This window comes from Phascolarctos cinereus, unplaced genomic scaffold (assembly GCF_003287225.1).
Source record: "Phascolarctos cinereus isolate Bilbo 61053 unplaced genomic scaffold, phaCin_HiC Scaffold_2;HRSCAF=192, whole genome shotgun sequence".
In the NCBI taxonomy this organism is placed as follows: domain Eukaryota; kingdom Metazoa; phylum Chordata; class Mammalia; order Diprotodontia; family Phascolarctidae; genus Phascolarctos; species Phascolarctos cinereus.
Genome location: NW_027555625.1, coordinates 293,076,657 through 293,093,105, shown reverse-complemented (window position 1 = coordinate 293,093,105; position 16,449 = coordinate 293,076,657). Strand labels below are relative to the sequence as shown.

The window sequence follows — 16,449 nt, the reverse complement described above, 5'->3', positions numbered from 1 at the left end:
CTCTTACTAAGGGCTTAACAAAGCTACCTGACCCACACAGGAATAAGCCCATGACCTTGGCACTCCTTCACTTTACCATCTGGAGTTAACCAGCCCCAGACAGCCCAGGGAATTATAATCAGCAGGAAGGTCACTGCATGGGGAGCAATGTACTGTGTGTTTTCTTGGCTCCCTCCTTTCTGGAGCAGTGGGGGGAGAGTCCATGGGAAAAGAGGAATGTCAACTTTAGGGAGAGACAAAGTAGATGCAGGCAGATGCAGTAAAATGTCAATGACTGGGAGTCTGAGCAACCAGACTCCTTGGTTTTTATAGCCTTCAGTTTTTAAGAAAAAAAGGCAAAAGCATCAGCATAGGGTGAGGTTTCCAATATTTGCATCTTAAATACTAAAAGACCAAGGGTCAATGAGGTTATGACTAAAGTAGGTATTTTGCCTCCAAACACAGGCTTAAAATGTCTTACAGAAGAAAAGAGGTGGCAAGAGAAACAATTCCAGAAGTCCAGAGGATGATCAAAAACAGGATAGAAGCCCTTGTTGCAATGTACTCCCTAAGTAAGCTCAAGATGTGATGGATCCCAAGGATGATGGGATGTAGGCGCCTATCTCCTCCCTTCTCTGACCCTCTTTCCTTATCCTTAAAATCAGGATAATAATCCTTGTTCTACTGACCTCACAGGGATTTTGTGAAGACTAAATGAGATAAGTACAAAGAAGGAATGCTGGCTCTGGAGTCAAAGGATGGGGCAAATCCAGCCTCTGACCTTCACCCCCTGTGTGACCTTGGTCAAGTTACTTAACTTCCCTGGGCCTCTGTTTCCTCTTCTGTAAAATGACAGTTTGAACTAGATCAGGAGAGGGGAACCTGCGGCCTCGAGGCCACATGTGGCCTTCTAGGTCCTCAAGTGTGGCCTTTTGACTGAATCCAAACATCATAGAACAAATCCCTTTAATAAAAGGATTTGTTCTGTAAAACTTGGACTTGGTCAAAAGGCCACATCTGAGGACCTAGAAGGCCACATGTGGGCCACCCCAGGATGACTTCTGGTGTCCCTTTTGTCCAGCACTGTTCTGGTAACTGTTTGACAACCAGCTCAACTAGGGAAGAGAGGGAGGAGTGGGAATGTAAGTACTACCTACTTTTACATTTTATCTGCACTACTCATATTTTCTCCATTACTTTCTTAAGTCTAGATAATCCACAAAAACAATAAATCAAGCCCTGATTTGTAGCATTTGCCAGTTTCTGAGGTATAAATTCTTGCACTAAAAATCTAACATTTGGCTTGGTAAGAGTTGGCTCCAGCATGGCCCTACTTAGAAGTCTATATCTATGATCTTATGGATGCAAATGTGTTTTGTAACCACTAAAGCTCTGTGTAGATGTGACGGGAGTTGTTATTTTTAAATTGATCGATTTTATTTTAACACATCATACAAACCTGACAAACACAATTAAATCCTCCAAACAGGCAGGAAAACCAGCATAAAAGAGTTCGTGCAACTTTGCCATTTGTTAAAAGAAAAGATGTGTGCCTTAACTTTAATAAGTTAGCATGAAAGTTGTCCATTGTTTTTATATGAATTTTGTTACCATCTAAACCTGTTTTCATGTGGACATTTGCAGGAGTTGCAGGTATTGTGCATATTGTTCTTTTGAGTCTACTTTTCACACTGATGAAAGATGATAGTAAGTGTGGGTCAAGGAGCTTGGAGGACACAGTGTTGCCTAGTGAGAGTTGATGGGAAAGCCAGAGGCAGAAGAGCTGTGGTGGCTGTGTTGAGGGGTAGGGCCTGAGTTTAAGGTGCTCATTCAAAATCTGGAGGAGTCATAAGACGTTGAATCACCTTTGTAGAGACTGCTCTTGCTAGAATAGCTAGAACCCAAAATGTGGGAATAGTGGCAGTGTGGATAATGGCTGAAGGAAGATTAATGTCTATACAAGCAAAGAGGCCAGAACTGCAGGCAGGAAATAGCAAAATGAGACTTGCCCTGGAGAAATACAAATTCACACGTACTTGGGAAATAATCTGAGCTCAAAGGATTTTCAGAGAGCAAGAGAGAATAGCAATGCCCAGAGATGCGTTTGGGGGTGTGGGCAATTGTCCAGTCACTGAATATCAACTAGTTGGAATATCTGCATGTACAAGCAAAATGGATTATTCTATTTAAGTCCATCAGTCAAGTATTTATTGAATACCTACTGTGTGCTGGGGGCTACTACCTGGCACCCATTTCATGTTCTAGAGACTAGGGATACAAAGAGAAAAAAAGAAACATTTCCTTCCTGTTCTATCAGTGAGACCAAATTTACATATATATATAATGGACATTATAACAGCATTTTTTGTGGTGGCAAAAAACTGAAAAAGGTAGATGCCCACTGATTGGTGAATAGTTAAACCAAGTGTGGCACATGAAACTAATGGAATATTACTGTGCCATAAGAAGAATTCAGAGAAGCATGGGAAGCCTTATAATAATTGATACAAAAGTAAACAGAATCAGGAAATAATATAGACAATGACCATGACAACGCAAATGAAAAGAACAAAATAAAACGATTGAAACTGAATGCCACAAAATTATGACCAAGCTTCCCTCAAAGAAAAGATATGAAAAAATATCCCTTAATCACTTCTTTGCAGTACAATATTAGGAAACCATGGGTGTAGAACACCGTATAGAACATCAGACTTTTCCAATACATAGTTGGTTTTACTGAACTTTTTCTTCTTAAAAAAATTATCATAAGAGAAGATTCTTTGGGAGAAGATTGGGGAAAAGACAGAACAGGAAATGGAGGTGATATAAAAACAAAAGATATCAATTAAACGTATTTTATAGACTATATATAAATTAAATAGAAGAAAAATTATTGGGAGGAAGCACAAGGATGTGGAGGGTGAGATTAGAAAAGGATTAATTTGTTTGTTTGCTTTTTGGTGAGGCAATCCAGGTTAAGTGACTTGCCCAGAGTCACACAGCTAGTAAGTGTTTTGTGTCTGAGGTCACATTTGAACTCAGGTCCTCCTGACTCCAAGGCCAGAGCTCTATCCACTGTACCACCTAGAAAAGGATTTGTGTCAAAGGTGATAGAAGCTAAGCTTTGAAGGAAATGAAGGGTTCTATGAGGCAGAGATCAGGAGAAGATATATTTTAGGGATGGGGGATAAATAGCCAGTACAAAGGTGTTGAGGGAGAGACAGGAGATGGCATGTCCTGTGTGCAGAATAGTCACAAGGTCAGTTTAACCAGAGTAAAGAACCCTAAGGGGTGTAATGTGTGATGAAGCTGGAAAGGTAGATTGGAATCAGGTTGTGAAGGGTCTTAACTACCAAACAGAGGAGTTCGTATTTGACCTTACTGAAAACCAACTTGTGCCCAGAGCTAGGTTCCATAGGAGATGAAAGATGGAGATTTTTGGTATCTACTAAAAATACAGAATAAATAAAAAATGCTACGGGTTAGGCTTGTCAGGAAAGGGAAAGCTCCATGATAGCTGCAGCAATCATAGGAGGCTGCATGGAGGTGGGGAGGAGGGCAGAACTCATTCTGGGACTTGCAGAATAAATTGAATGGGCACAAATATGGGGGCAGGTACCCCAAGGGAAAGAAGGGAATAGCATATACAAAGACACCAAGGCATGAAAGAGACTGGACAAAACTACAATGAGAATGGCCAGACTGGATTATCCACAGAATGCAATCAGTGTAGACTGTCTATATAATATTAATTAATTCTACCAAATGGTGGGAGTTTTTTATGCAAATGTTTTCTATCTGAGGTCACATGTCTTAGTAGGGCCCTGATTTAGACCGTCACTTTGCATTTGGGATTTCAACCCTTCTGATAAATTGTCTGTAGTGGTTTGAGTCATCCAATGTGCTTTGTTTCCTTGATAACATTCCTAGTAGGCAGAGGAAAGCTCTCTGAGGTGCCTAGTATGGTGCTTTGCAGCTCAGTAGATAATCTGGTGGGAAACTTTTTGTTTTAAACACTACATTGTTGCAGATGTTGAAAATATCATTACATTTTAGGGCTGAGAACAGTAGACTACAGCGACCCCAAAGCAGACCAGGAGACTAAACCTTATTCTGTCTCCGCCCCACCCACAAGGTAATTCTCAGCCCTCCAACCCCACCCCAACATACAACACGTATATACCAAACCAAGGAGTAACCTCCAAGAGGCCTCACTAGTCACACCTAGGACCATCTAAAGGGCCTCTTTTTAGTCAAACTAGGGGAAAGCCCGGGTTAGACCAAACTCCTCAGGGACAGGAACACTATAATGAAAAAAGCATCAAACTCTGCCATCAGAGGACCTGGGTTCAAATCTCAGTTCTGATACTTACTCTTTTGATGAACTGGGCAAATCACTTCCCTTTCCTGAATCTCAGTTTTCTCATCTGTAAAATGAGGCCATTGGACCAGATGACCTCTGAAGTCCCTTTCACTTCTAGATCTATGAACCCATGATTCTGCTAATAAGGACCACGGTTATCCAAAAGGCTGAAAGAGGGTGAGGATTTCTCAGTCTATCAGCTCAGCTACCCCTGGTTCACCTTCTCCTGGCCCCGCATTTTTTCTCAGCGATGATTTGAGGATGAGGAATAGCCAGGCCTGCATTCATCTTCCCCATGGAGCCTGCCCAGAACTGTGATGAGTGACAGGACAAGGTCATTGTGACCTGGACCACATGACACACTGTCAATGTCTCTCTGAGCCTCTTCTTCTCAAAACACACAGCCAGGAATAAGGGATGTGGTGGGAATAGGGCAGGGTGACTCATCACTCTGTCTGCCCAAGATCCCAATGACCAGAGCAGGAGAAGGTGAGCCAAAACGTGAGCTGGGTTAGGAAGAAGTGAATGTTTCAGAAAGAAGGAACAGAAATGAAGGAAAATTTAATGAGCTTACAGACAAGCAACTTCTTTAGCCATAAGAGACACCAGAATGTGGGAGGAGGGAAGGAGGGAAGGGGAGAGGGGGACACATAGAATAGTCATAGTATAAAAGGTAGGAATGGGGTCCAGGAAAGGGAGAAGGGCAAAAGGGAAGGAAGAAAAGAACAATCACAGATCTCAGTATTTTGGAATCTACCTCAAAGAGCAACCTAACCTAATCAAGGATCCCTTTTATAGCATCCCTGATAAGTGGTTCTCTAGCCTTTGCTTGAAGATCTCTCGTGATCCAAAATGACCACCTTTTAAACCAACTGATTCTGTTTTTGAACAGTTCTTAATGTTAGGCAGTTAGAAATGTTGGAGTCCTCTTCTCTTTGGTGTCTGTCCCTTGTTCCTAGAGCTGCTTTTTGGGGCCAAGTAGAATAAGTCTATTCCCATCTCCACATGATAGCCCTTCAAATCCTTCAAAGACGTGAAAATAGCAATCGGATTCCCTCCTTCTGTATGAGTCTTTCTTCTCCAGGCTAAACAACCCCAGTTCTTTCAACTGGTTCTTGTATGGCATGGTCTGCAGTCCCCTTGCCAACTTGTTCATCCTTCTTTAGACACATTCCAGTTTAAGAAGGACTCAGCTAGCTGGATGTGGTAGTCTACATCTGATATCCAGGGAGTCTGGGGCTGGAGGATTGCTGAGCTTGGGAGTTCGCTGCAGTGAACTAAGCAGATCAGGTGTGTGACACCAATATGGTTAACCCCAGAAGAGGGGAGAACATCAGGGGGCATCATCATCATCATCATCCCATCACTAGCATTTATATAGTGCTTTAAGGTTTGCAAAGCAATTTTCAAATATTATCTCATTTTATCCTTGCTAGGAGGCAGATGCTATCATTAGCATTCCCATTTTACAAATGAAGAAATTGAGGCAGATGGAAGTTCAGTGACTTGCCCAGGGGTCACACTACTACAAAGTGTCTGAGGCAGGATTTGAGTCTTCCTGACAAGGTATAGCACTTTATCTACTGTGCCACTTAGCTGTTTCTAGGGAGTAGGAATCAGCCCAGGTCCAAAATACAGCAGAAACAAAAACTCCAATGTGGATCGCTGGTGGGATCATCCTGTGAGTGACATAGCCAAAGCAAGATCCAGAGACCCTGTCTTAGAAAGAAAAAAAAGAAGAAAGGAAGGAAGGAAAGACAAGAAAAAGGGAAAGTCTCTATGCATCCTAAAATGCGATATCTAAAACTGAACAATACTCCAGATGTGTTCTGAAGAGGACAGAGAAGAGCAGCACTATCACCTTCCTTAATCTGTATACTATACTTCTGAATGCATGAGGGAGGGGCACAAGGGATGACAGAGAGGAGAGGAGGGAGAAATGAGATGGAAGGAGTACATCAAGGGAAAAGCAAAGAAAGACCACCAGTTCACCTTTGACTCCTTTGCGCCAAGGATGTCGTGCCAGATCATGTAGTTCAAATCGGGGAGCCAGGATGAGGGAGTGAAGGCATATGAAGCATGGGGGTCACAGACGCCAGAAAATTTAATAGAATATCAAGAGAACATGGATATCTGGGGTAGAACCAGTTCACAAAATTATAGGGCTTTAGAGCTGACAGGTATTTTCATCTTATCTAATCTAACTTCCTCATTTTATAGATGGCATAGCTGAGGTCCAGAAAGAAAAACTGACTTGCCTGAGGTCATATAGCTAGTAAGTAGCTGAGTCAGAAATCAAATCCAGGTATCCGGACTCCGCATCCAGTGTCCTTCCAATAATACCACTCTGCTGCTTATGACAAGGATGAAGTTCATGTTAGTCAACACCAAGAACATCTGCATGTGTTGAAAGAGCATTATTTGGGGAGGGTAAAAGGTTAAAGGACAGAGTCAGCACCTTGGAGAGCTGCTGGATTTGAGGGACCTGTAGGGAAATAATGTTCTATCAGGATTAGGATACTTACTGCCTTTTCAGCACTGCTTGCATCTAATCCCCTATCACCAGTGGTGTGCTGGAGGTGGCTTAAACCCAGAGTCAACTGTTAAATTTTTAGGGTGAACATTTGCACCTTGGAAATTGGCATTTGACAACTCAGGGCTTGACGTACTGTTTTGTTGATTGTCTAGAATAGAAGGTGATGGAGAATGTGTTAATAATTCAGATTAAACTTAAAGTGTGTCATAGATATGATATATGTGGGTAATATATATATATATATATATACATATATATGTGTGTGTATATATATGTATATATGTATGTATGTATATATATATATATATATATTTTATATATATATATATATATATATGAAGAGCTGATTGTTAAATATTTACCAGCACGCCACTGCCTATTTCCCTGGAGAGCAAGTCCCCAGCAAGCCCAGTTGGCAGGTCATGTCAAATAATAATAATGACTAATATTCGTATAGCAGTCTAATTTTAGTTAAGTGCTTTACAGATATTATCAAATTTAAGCCTTACAACCACACAGTGAGGTAGGTATAATTGCTATCTTCATGTTATACATGACGAAACTGAGCCTGAGACCTACCTGCACAAGGTCATGAAGCCAACAACTGTCTGAGGCAGGATTCAAACTTAGGCCTTCCTGACTCCAATTCCAGTCCCCTAGCTAGCCACAGTCTTCTGCACCTTTAAATACAAATACTTACCTAGGAATGAGTGAGGTGGCCAGGAGAAGACACTGTTCTCTGTCAGAAGCATGTGTCTGATCCCAGTGCGGTTTAATCCAATATAAAGAAACTTGGGACATCACTTAAAGAGTACCAGGTGAGTGGCACAGTGGACAGAGTGCTGGGCCTGGAATCAGTTCAAATCTGGCTTCAGATACTAACTAGCTGTGTGACCTTGCATGAGTCATTTAACCTCTGGGCACCTTGTTTCCTCATCTGTAAAATGGGGATAATGATAACAAATCTATAATAATAGCACCAATAATAAAGGGTTGTTATGAGGATCAAATGAGATAGTATTTGTAAATAGCTTAGTATAGTGCCTAGCACTTAATAAATGTTTGTTCCCTTCCTCCCAGGTGCTATACAACTGAGAAATGCAAAGGTGATACTTATCCTAAAAGGACAGGGGTATGGGGTGGAGAAAGAGGTTGTCAGTCAAGATACTGTTCTTCATATACATGTCCATCACATCACTGAATATGCCTTAACTAAAACAATCAGACAAGCTCTCTCAAGGAGAGCTTCTCAGATCCCCAGAGAACAGAACATTCCAGTCATAAGGAAGGGGAGGTTAAGGCACTGAGCAGAGTTAGAGAATCAGCTGAGGATTCAATCCTTGCTCCAACACAGCCAATCTTGTAATACCTCAGCAAATGACATCCAGCCCACTCCAGCATGGCCTCCAGCCTAGGTATGTTCTACTGCACCCTCGCCCTATCCCCATCCTACCATGGGACAGTGTCTTCAACGTAGTAGATATTTAATAAATGTTGGTAGGATTAGACATACACCCAAGTCAAGAAGCATTTTTTAAGCACCTACTGTGTACTAGACACTGTACTAAGTGCTGGAAATGCAAACAAAGGACAACAAAAATAGTCCACACTCTCAAAGAGCTCACAGTCTAATGGAGGAGACAACACGCAAACAACCTCGTATAAATAAACTACACACAAGATAAATTAGAGATAATCTCAGAGGAAGGCACTAGCCTTCCACTAGCATTAAGAAGGATTGGGAAAGGTTTCTTGCAGAAAGGGGGGATTTTAGCTGAAAGAAGCTAAGGAAACCAGGAGACAGATGAGGAAGGAGAGAGTAAAAACTGGGTAGCCGCCTTAGTATGATCCCACACGTGCAGAGCCCAGCCCCCCAGGAATGTGTATGTGCAAACCGTGACTTTCCAAAAGGTTGCTTTTGAGAGAGAATCAATATTGTTTCTTCTTGTCAACTGATGTGAACACAGGCATCCCCCCGACTCCTGCTCAAGCCTGGGACTAAAGTTGAATTTTTAAACAACCTAAGAACATTGTTAAACCAGCAAGGCCTCTCACAGGCCATTTCCCCTCCTCCTGATGCTAGCAATCCATACTTTTCCTACTAACAGTGTTCAGGGTCGAACAATCCAGGTTCAAATCTGGGCTCTGCCACTCTCCACCTGTGTGACCTTGAATAATGATAATAATAATAATAGTAGCTAGCATTTGTATAGTGACAAATGGCAGACTTGCAAAGGTTTTAAGGTTTGCAAAGTGCTTTACAAATATGGTATTCCAAGTCTTAGTACAGTTTTAAACCATTAAAGCTTAAAACTGCACTAAGTTGGGACACATCATATTATTGCATTTGCTTCTCACAACAACTCTGGGAAGTAGATATTATTATTATCCATCATTTTACAGTTGAAGAAACAGACAAAAGCTGAGTGACTTGCCTAGGGACACATAGCAATTAAGTGTCTAATGCAGAATCTGAACTCAGGTCTTTTTGACTCCAGGTCCAGGGCTCTATCCAGTAAACCACCCAGCTACCTTCCTATGCCTTAGATTTCTCCTATGTAAAAATGGGGGGGGGGTGTTGGATTATCAGGTGTCAAACATACTCTCCCTCAAAAATATAATTGGGAAATATTTAACAAAATAAAAATCTAATAAAACACAGATAACATTACTTTTTAAAACTAAGTCAATATGTGACCTACAGAGAGCCTTATGTCTGGTTTAGTTTGCCTAGGCTAGGTGACCTTCAAGATTCCTTCTACCTCAAGGTCAATCTTGAGGTCAATTTCTTGTCTATGACAAGAACTACGAAAAGAATGGAAGCTGGAGAGAGTGCTACTTAGCCCCTTTAATTTTACATTTGTTGGCAGCCATGGGTTTCATTTGGCCCCTTTTGTGTGACTCGATACAAAATAGTACTTCTGTAGCCTGCCCTTCCTGGATCATTGCTCTGTCGTGGTGGAGGGGCTTTCATAGCTCAATGAAACTATGAGCTATGCCACACAGGATTACCCACAACAGACAGGTCATAGTGGAGGGTTCTGACAAAAGGTGATCCACTGGAGAAAGAAATGGCAAACCAATTCAGTATCTTTGCCAAGAAAACCCCCAAGGGCAGTATTAAAATGCTAAAAGATATGACACTGGAAGAAGAGCCCCTTAGATCAGAAGCTGTACATAAGGGCCTGGCATGCTTCGGGGGGTCACAAACAGTCAGACATGACTGAATGACTTGACAACACCAGCCTTCATAGGGGGGTTGTATAGAATCCTTCTGCCCAGACTCTTGTAATAGGACTCAAGTGGTATAGTTTGCTCTCTCAGCACAGACCTCCCCAGCACTTAGGCATCCTGACACTCTTGGACAGAAAGGATTTCCATTTATAAGCAAAAAGTCACAGTGATCCACACGTACTGGCACAAAGCCTTTAACTGATCATTACAAGACAGACCCCACAGACAAACCCATTGCCTTCTTAAACCACTACATTAACCTTGAGTGTGTAACTTGTTATGTACTAATGGTTTGGCTAATTCCCCTCTACAGTGTTTACTGATTCTAATAGCACTCATTATTCATTCAGAAAGTGAATTATTTTACCCACATTACTGTCCAGGCTATGTTATCATGTCCTCCTGATGAGAAGTTTTAAGATTTCTGCAACAGTGAAACCAGAGAAGGAGCTGGGGAGGTAGAGGTTGGGTTGTAAGTTTTCCAAATTAGAAACAGATGCATGTAACATGTATAAATAGGTAGCACCTCTGGTGCCCAGCCAATACTCCAGGCAGAGTCCGCCATTAGACCAATCGCTACAGTGAGACCTCAAAGTAGCTCCGAGAAAATTCCTGCCCCTAGAAGTGCTCCCTTTGTGATTTGATTCTCAAGCATCAACATCTCCCAGCAAACTTTCTCAGCTGTCTCCTTCCCACCACAGAAGTAATCAACACATAGCAATAAAAGCTTTTACAGTGCCATCCTGTCTGTGATCAGCAAAGTCATAAAAAGCATGGAAGGCAATTGATTTCTGGCATTAATTGTGAGTGAGAGCAACACAATGCATCTTCACAAAGTTTCCATGCAGGACCATCTCATGTTACAATTCTCAAAAAAAAAAGAACTGGAGACAAAGACCCAACACACTTTTTAAATAACCATGTGGCCCAAAAAAGTGAGTTCCTGAACTTTTCCAGACTTATTAGCTTCCATAAACAGAGATTTGAATAAATGTTTAAAAAGCTAAATTCCCTGGATGGCCTGTAATCAGTAAATGTTCATTACTGAAACACAGCAAATATGCATGAAATTTCCCAAGTGACATTCTGCTTACAAGATTAAAAAGGCACATCAGAAAGCAACTCAAGTTACAAAACATCTTCCTCCAGATGCCGGCAGAGAGCAAACTTCCCCAAACCCAAAGGTCACACGGGCCCAGCTTGGATCTTCTGTGTTTTGGCAGTGACAGGAAATCAGAAGGAGCCTTGCCTTCTCAGCCTGGGTGATTTATAAATAAGTCATCCACACTTGCTGATTGATGTCTCCGTGTAAATAATTAATCCTTGACCTTACACTGAGAAAGCCTTGACTTTTTAATTTGGGGTCTTTTAAAAAAATCAATGCTGAGGAAACATAATTCACTCTCACACAGTCTGGGTCCTGGGTAAATAAATATCCTGTCGAGGCATCAGGGCAGGGTGGCCTGGGCTTGGAGTGTAAGTCCCTACACAAATGGCACACAGAAGGGGGTACAGCTGGGTGATGGGAAAGGAGGGGCATTTTTCACCCAGTAAGTGTTTCATGTTAATCAATTATTGATTATCCATTTCTCAGGGGCTGGGTTCTGGTTGTTCCTGATAGGTTATTCTCTAGGCATCACATCTAAATTGGAGCTCCTGATATCACTACGTAGCCAAAAGACAAGTAGGCCCCCAGCTCAGGCTGCAACTTCCATTCACTTTCCATCCCTCAGTCATTCTACGAATATACTTTCCTCAGTCTGAGAGCTCCAGGCACCCAGAATCTCTTCTATTCTCTTTGGCTGGGTGGAGGGAGCAGGTGTCGGTAGAAGTTTAATTTAGAAGCTCATGAATTCAAAAGAGGAGCTGCGTATTTATCCCTCCTACCTCACAAAGCTGCTACCAGGAAGCCAGAACAGAGAATTATGAAAAGGTATCTTCTGTTCCCCCCCCTTCCCCACCAGCATTAGTCCAAGGTGAAGCAAAGAACACTTTGCTTTCAGGGTTATCATCCAGAGAAGAGAAAGTGGTTATTCCATTTCTAGGTGTCTCTCAGACTCCACCCACCCTGGGGACACTTGAAATCACAGAACCTTGGGGGCTGTTAAGGGACCTCAAGTATCATGGGAATCCTAGATTCAGAGCTAGAAGGAATGGATCTTAGAGGTCATGTAGTCTAACTCCCTCATTTAAGAGAGGTTAAGTGACTTGGTCAAGGTCACCCAGATGGCAAATGGCATAGATAGGATTTTAATCTATGTCCTCTGACTCCGAATCCAACACTTCCCTTCCAACTGCTTTGTTCCCCTCTCCCCCACTGCACCATGTTGCTGCTGCTTAGTGTGGAGTCTGAAAGAGGCAGTAAAAGTCTAGATTTCAGACTCTCTGTTAAGGCACATCTAACCCCAAGAGGGGCCCAGACGATCCCAACACCAAAGAGCAGCTCTCCCTTTGTTCCCTCGTTGCACTAACCATTTCTATTTGGAGAAACCATAGCATCTGGGAAAACCCAAATAGATAGGCCTTGCATTCAAGTTTGAATGGCCAAGAAAATGTAGAATTCGAGAGGCAGACAACATCAACTGTTGGTCCCTCAGCTGCAAGGACTTTGAAGGTAGGGCACCAATTCCCTGTCATGGACTATCAGACCTGGAACAGGCCTAAGGGATTGTCAAATGAGGCTCTGAAGAGGAAAGGATTTGCAAATCCTTTTCTCTTCAGGGCCTCATTGCGTGGTGAGTTTATATTAATAAAAGAGTTGGGGTTTCCCAACTGCCAGTCTCTTTCCAATAAATCACACTGTTCATGGTGGACACTAATCCGAAAACTTCCATCAGGCACTCAAGGGGCCAGAGTGGAAGAGTGAGTGACTCTGCACTTCACAAAGAAAGGTGATCCCCAGATCCCCTTTACAGCCTGAAAGTCCCACTCCAACTCAGTCTTCTAATGACAGGATCTGAGTGGGAGAAGTCTTCCTCTTCTGGTAGGAATAAGTGAGATGGAAGACTCGAGAGGGAGCCCCTCTCACTGAAGGTTCTTGTAGGTACCCTGGTAACAACAGCTACTTAAAGGGGAGCTAGTTAAAGAAGGAGGGTGTGATGAGGAAAAGATACACTTGGAGGGAAAAAATGGTTTCAAGAAGAGAGAGCACTTCTGGGGAAAGGAGAAGTATGCCTCAAAATGGGCAATTTTTTTTAAAGCCCTGCTTCAAGCCCTCTAACCCTGAACTTCCACTTCGCTGCACAATAACGAGCCGCCTCGTTGCTCAACCTGTAGTAGAGCAGAAGACTCCAGACCCCGCCAGTGTCTGAGGCTCACCGCCGCTGGGACCAGAGGTGTAAACCGAGCAGATCACTTCTCTGTACTGTGGGTCCTGTCCCCAGGATCGAGGGCTAAGAATGCCCAAGGAGCGCTAGAGATATGCCCAGATGCCTGTGCCTCTTACCTGACCACGGAGGTCCGACTTCACTAAGCTTTCTCCACCCAGCCAAAAGGGGGAGCAAGGGAACCCCCTCCTGAATTCAAACCAAATTCATTTAGACACAAACGTGCACCAAACCAGCTTGAGGATACCGGAAAAAGACAAATTTTTAGGGATGTGGAAGGCATGGGGGACCACAATAATTTATATCTCATAAGTAAAGCTCAAGTTGCTAAATACTGAAAAAAAATAGAGAGAGAGAGAGTAAAAATAAGCCCAGTAGTTTTCTACTTATTGAGATTCTCTTCCACTTCCAGCCACCTCTAAATAAAATTCTGGTATTAAAAAGACATCACCAACCACATCACACATTTCCTGAAAGAAAAAACCCACCATAAAACAAATCAAAACCTTGCCAAACACCTGGGTTAAGAACGCGTCCGGAGCTTTCAGTCCCCAGAAGCGGTTTCCTATAGGTTATAAACCCTAGGAAATAAGGGACATAGTCTCCCCTCTCTGCTTCCAACTCTTGTACCGAAGAGGGGATGAAAGCCCACCCAGCTTTGGCTCCAGCATGTCACATTCCCTCTTCCCCCCAAAACCCTGCTCAATCTGTATACCTTCCTTCCACTCACCCACCCCCGACCCTAGCTCTTACTGAGAGAGGCGAGTGTGTTCCGGGGTAACTCGACCCAGCCCGGAGAAAGGCAGCGCTCGTCCACCTATCTGCACTTTAATGAGTTTTCATTTTATTTAAAGTTCCCGCAGCCCGGGCGCCCCTTCTTTCCCCAAAGTGCCGGGCTAACGTCACAAAAAGCCTCAGCGGGCCCCTTCCGAGCAGAGAGAGGGCGGCAAAGCCGCTGAGCGGGAGAGAAGGCTGGGCTGGAGGGAAGGAAACTCGCGCAACCCGGCCAACCACCTACCTCCTCCTCCGTCTGCCTAGGGGCGCCGCGGCCCTGCCCCAGGCGGAAGGGGGAGGGCAGGGGGCGCCGGGAAAGCCGCGCGGGGTTGGGGCGCGCAGCTACTCACTCACCTGACCAAGCAGTGGTAGCGAGTAGCAGCAGTAGAGGCGGCGGCAGCGGCAGCGGCAGCGGCAGCAGGCGCTGAAGTCCCAGAGCAGCTGGCGCCTCCAGCCCAGGGGGACTCAAGGATATGTCCTCGGCGACTGTTTCTCCTCTTTCCAGAGCCCAAGCGGCGCCCGCTCCTGCCCCCGGCCGGCTCACTCCTCTCCGGGCAGCCGGGAGCGTCCACCAGCCTTGCCCAGCCCAGCCCAACCCAGCCCAGCCCAGCCTAGCCTAGCCCAGCTGGTGCAACCGATTCCAGCGAGTGCAGCCGAGCCTAGCTCTCCTCAGCGCCTGCTCCTGCTCCGGTTCGGGCTCGAACTCAAGCAGCTCAGCCCTGCGCCCAGCTCCTGGCTCCCGGCTTCTGACCAACGGGAACAAACTCGGCTGGGGAGGAGAAAGTGGGACAGGCAATCCGGGGGAAGAGGCTGCTGCTTCCCTCTATTTCCCTCCCGTCCTTCCTCTCTCCTTTTCTTCCTTCCTCCTTCTCCCTCTTCCACCCACCTTTTTTCCTTCCACCCCTCTGCTCCCTCTCTCCTGCCTCCACCGCCGCCGGTCCGGCTCCTTAGCTGGGAAGACTCCCAGCAAAGTGATGCTGTTGCCTCGAGGAGCGGCTGGGAATAGCGCCCCCGCCCATCCCTGGGAGGAGGGGGCCCAGGGACACTCCGCCCAGCTTCTGCCTGCTGCTGCCTCCTTATCTCCCTCCCTCCTTCCGCAAAGCCCAGCTAAGGAGAGGAGGGAAGGACTGGCCCACCAGCGTTGGGTCACCTAGCCTTTGCTTCTGCGTCTGGGGAGGCCAGAGGCTCGCTCCTGGCCGCAGCTCTGGGGTGTGCCTAGGTGCGCTGTGCTGGGCGCGAAGGTGCGGGCTTCCGGGCGCGGCGCCGCGCGGAGCTTTCGGAATCTCCGAGTCAGTGCCTGCGTTCCTAATAGGGACGTAGTCGAAGAATTCGGGCAAGGTTAGGGTTTGAGGCAAGGCGAAGTGCGGGGGGATGGAGCTGGGTGGGCTTTGGGTGGGGAGGCAAAGCAGACAGGGAGGAAGTGAGGGAGTGGTACGATTTGGGATCGAGCTCTTCTGGTCCTGGCGTTCACCGATCCCAAAAGCAGAATAGCCTCTCCTTGGCCCTCCTCTCCCTTGAGGTTTTAACTTTCAGGGAGCAGCCCCTATGGGTTTGGCTGAGACGACAGGCTCCTGAAGGTACCGGTTGGTACCCAGAGCCTCGATCTGTGCCCTCCTGATCCCAGAGTGTCATGTCCTAAACCACCCTCACCCCGACCCGCCAGCTGTAACTTTGGTCACTATCCTCAGGGACCATAGCCTGGGGACGTGGGTTCACTGCCAGGCAAGGAGCATGCTCGGTTCAGGCCTTAACTGGAGATAGAGGGCATCTGCCAACTAGCCCCTAACCTGCCTGCTTCCAGCACCAAAGGAATGGGCAGGGTTCCAAGAATAAGCCAAAATGTCCCTGCCTCTCAGTGCCAATCCCCAGGACTCAAAGCCTGTCTGAGACCTTGTAGACCGTGTGGTTAATAGGACCTGGACCACAGGACAAGAAAGTCCCTGTGTTTGTGGGGAAGAATAGAAGTTCATTAGGAAATATTTAAAAATTTCCCTTTGGGGGACCAGACCCTCTCCAGTCCAGAATATGCTTGCGTCATGAGCTACAAGATAGTAATTATATTTCTGTTTGATGCATTGAACTTTTCAAAGAGTGATCACATTTGGGGTCTGATTCCGAAGGAAGAGAGGCTGCTTCTTTTGCAGCCTGGGACCAAATGCCTTCTAGGCTACTTTTACAGCTAGGTGGCATAGTGAATAGAGCCCTGAACTTGGAGGCAGGAAGACCTGAGTTCC

The 16,449-nt window shown here is 45.0% G+C and overlaps 1 protein-coding gene across 1 annotated transcript in view; it reads right to left on the bottom strand.

Annotated features, from left to right (window-relative positions):
* CHST8 (carbohydrate sulfotransferase 8) overlaps positions 1–15,785 on the bottom strand; it is a 211,408-nt gene extending 195,623 nt beyond the window's left edge. The window contains exon 1 of the mRNA XM_020985023.2: positions 14,570–15,785. The gene's annotated coding sequence lies outside the window, so the exon portion shown is untranslated. The remainder of the gene's footprint in view (positions 1–14,569) is intronic.
* Between the last annotated feature and the right edge of the window lie 664 nt (positions 15,786–16,449).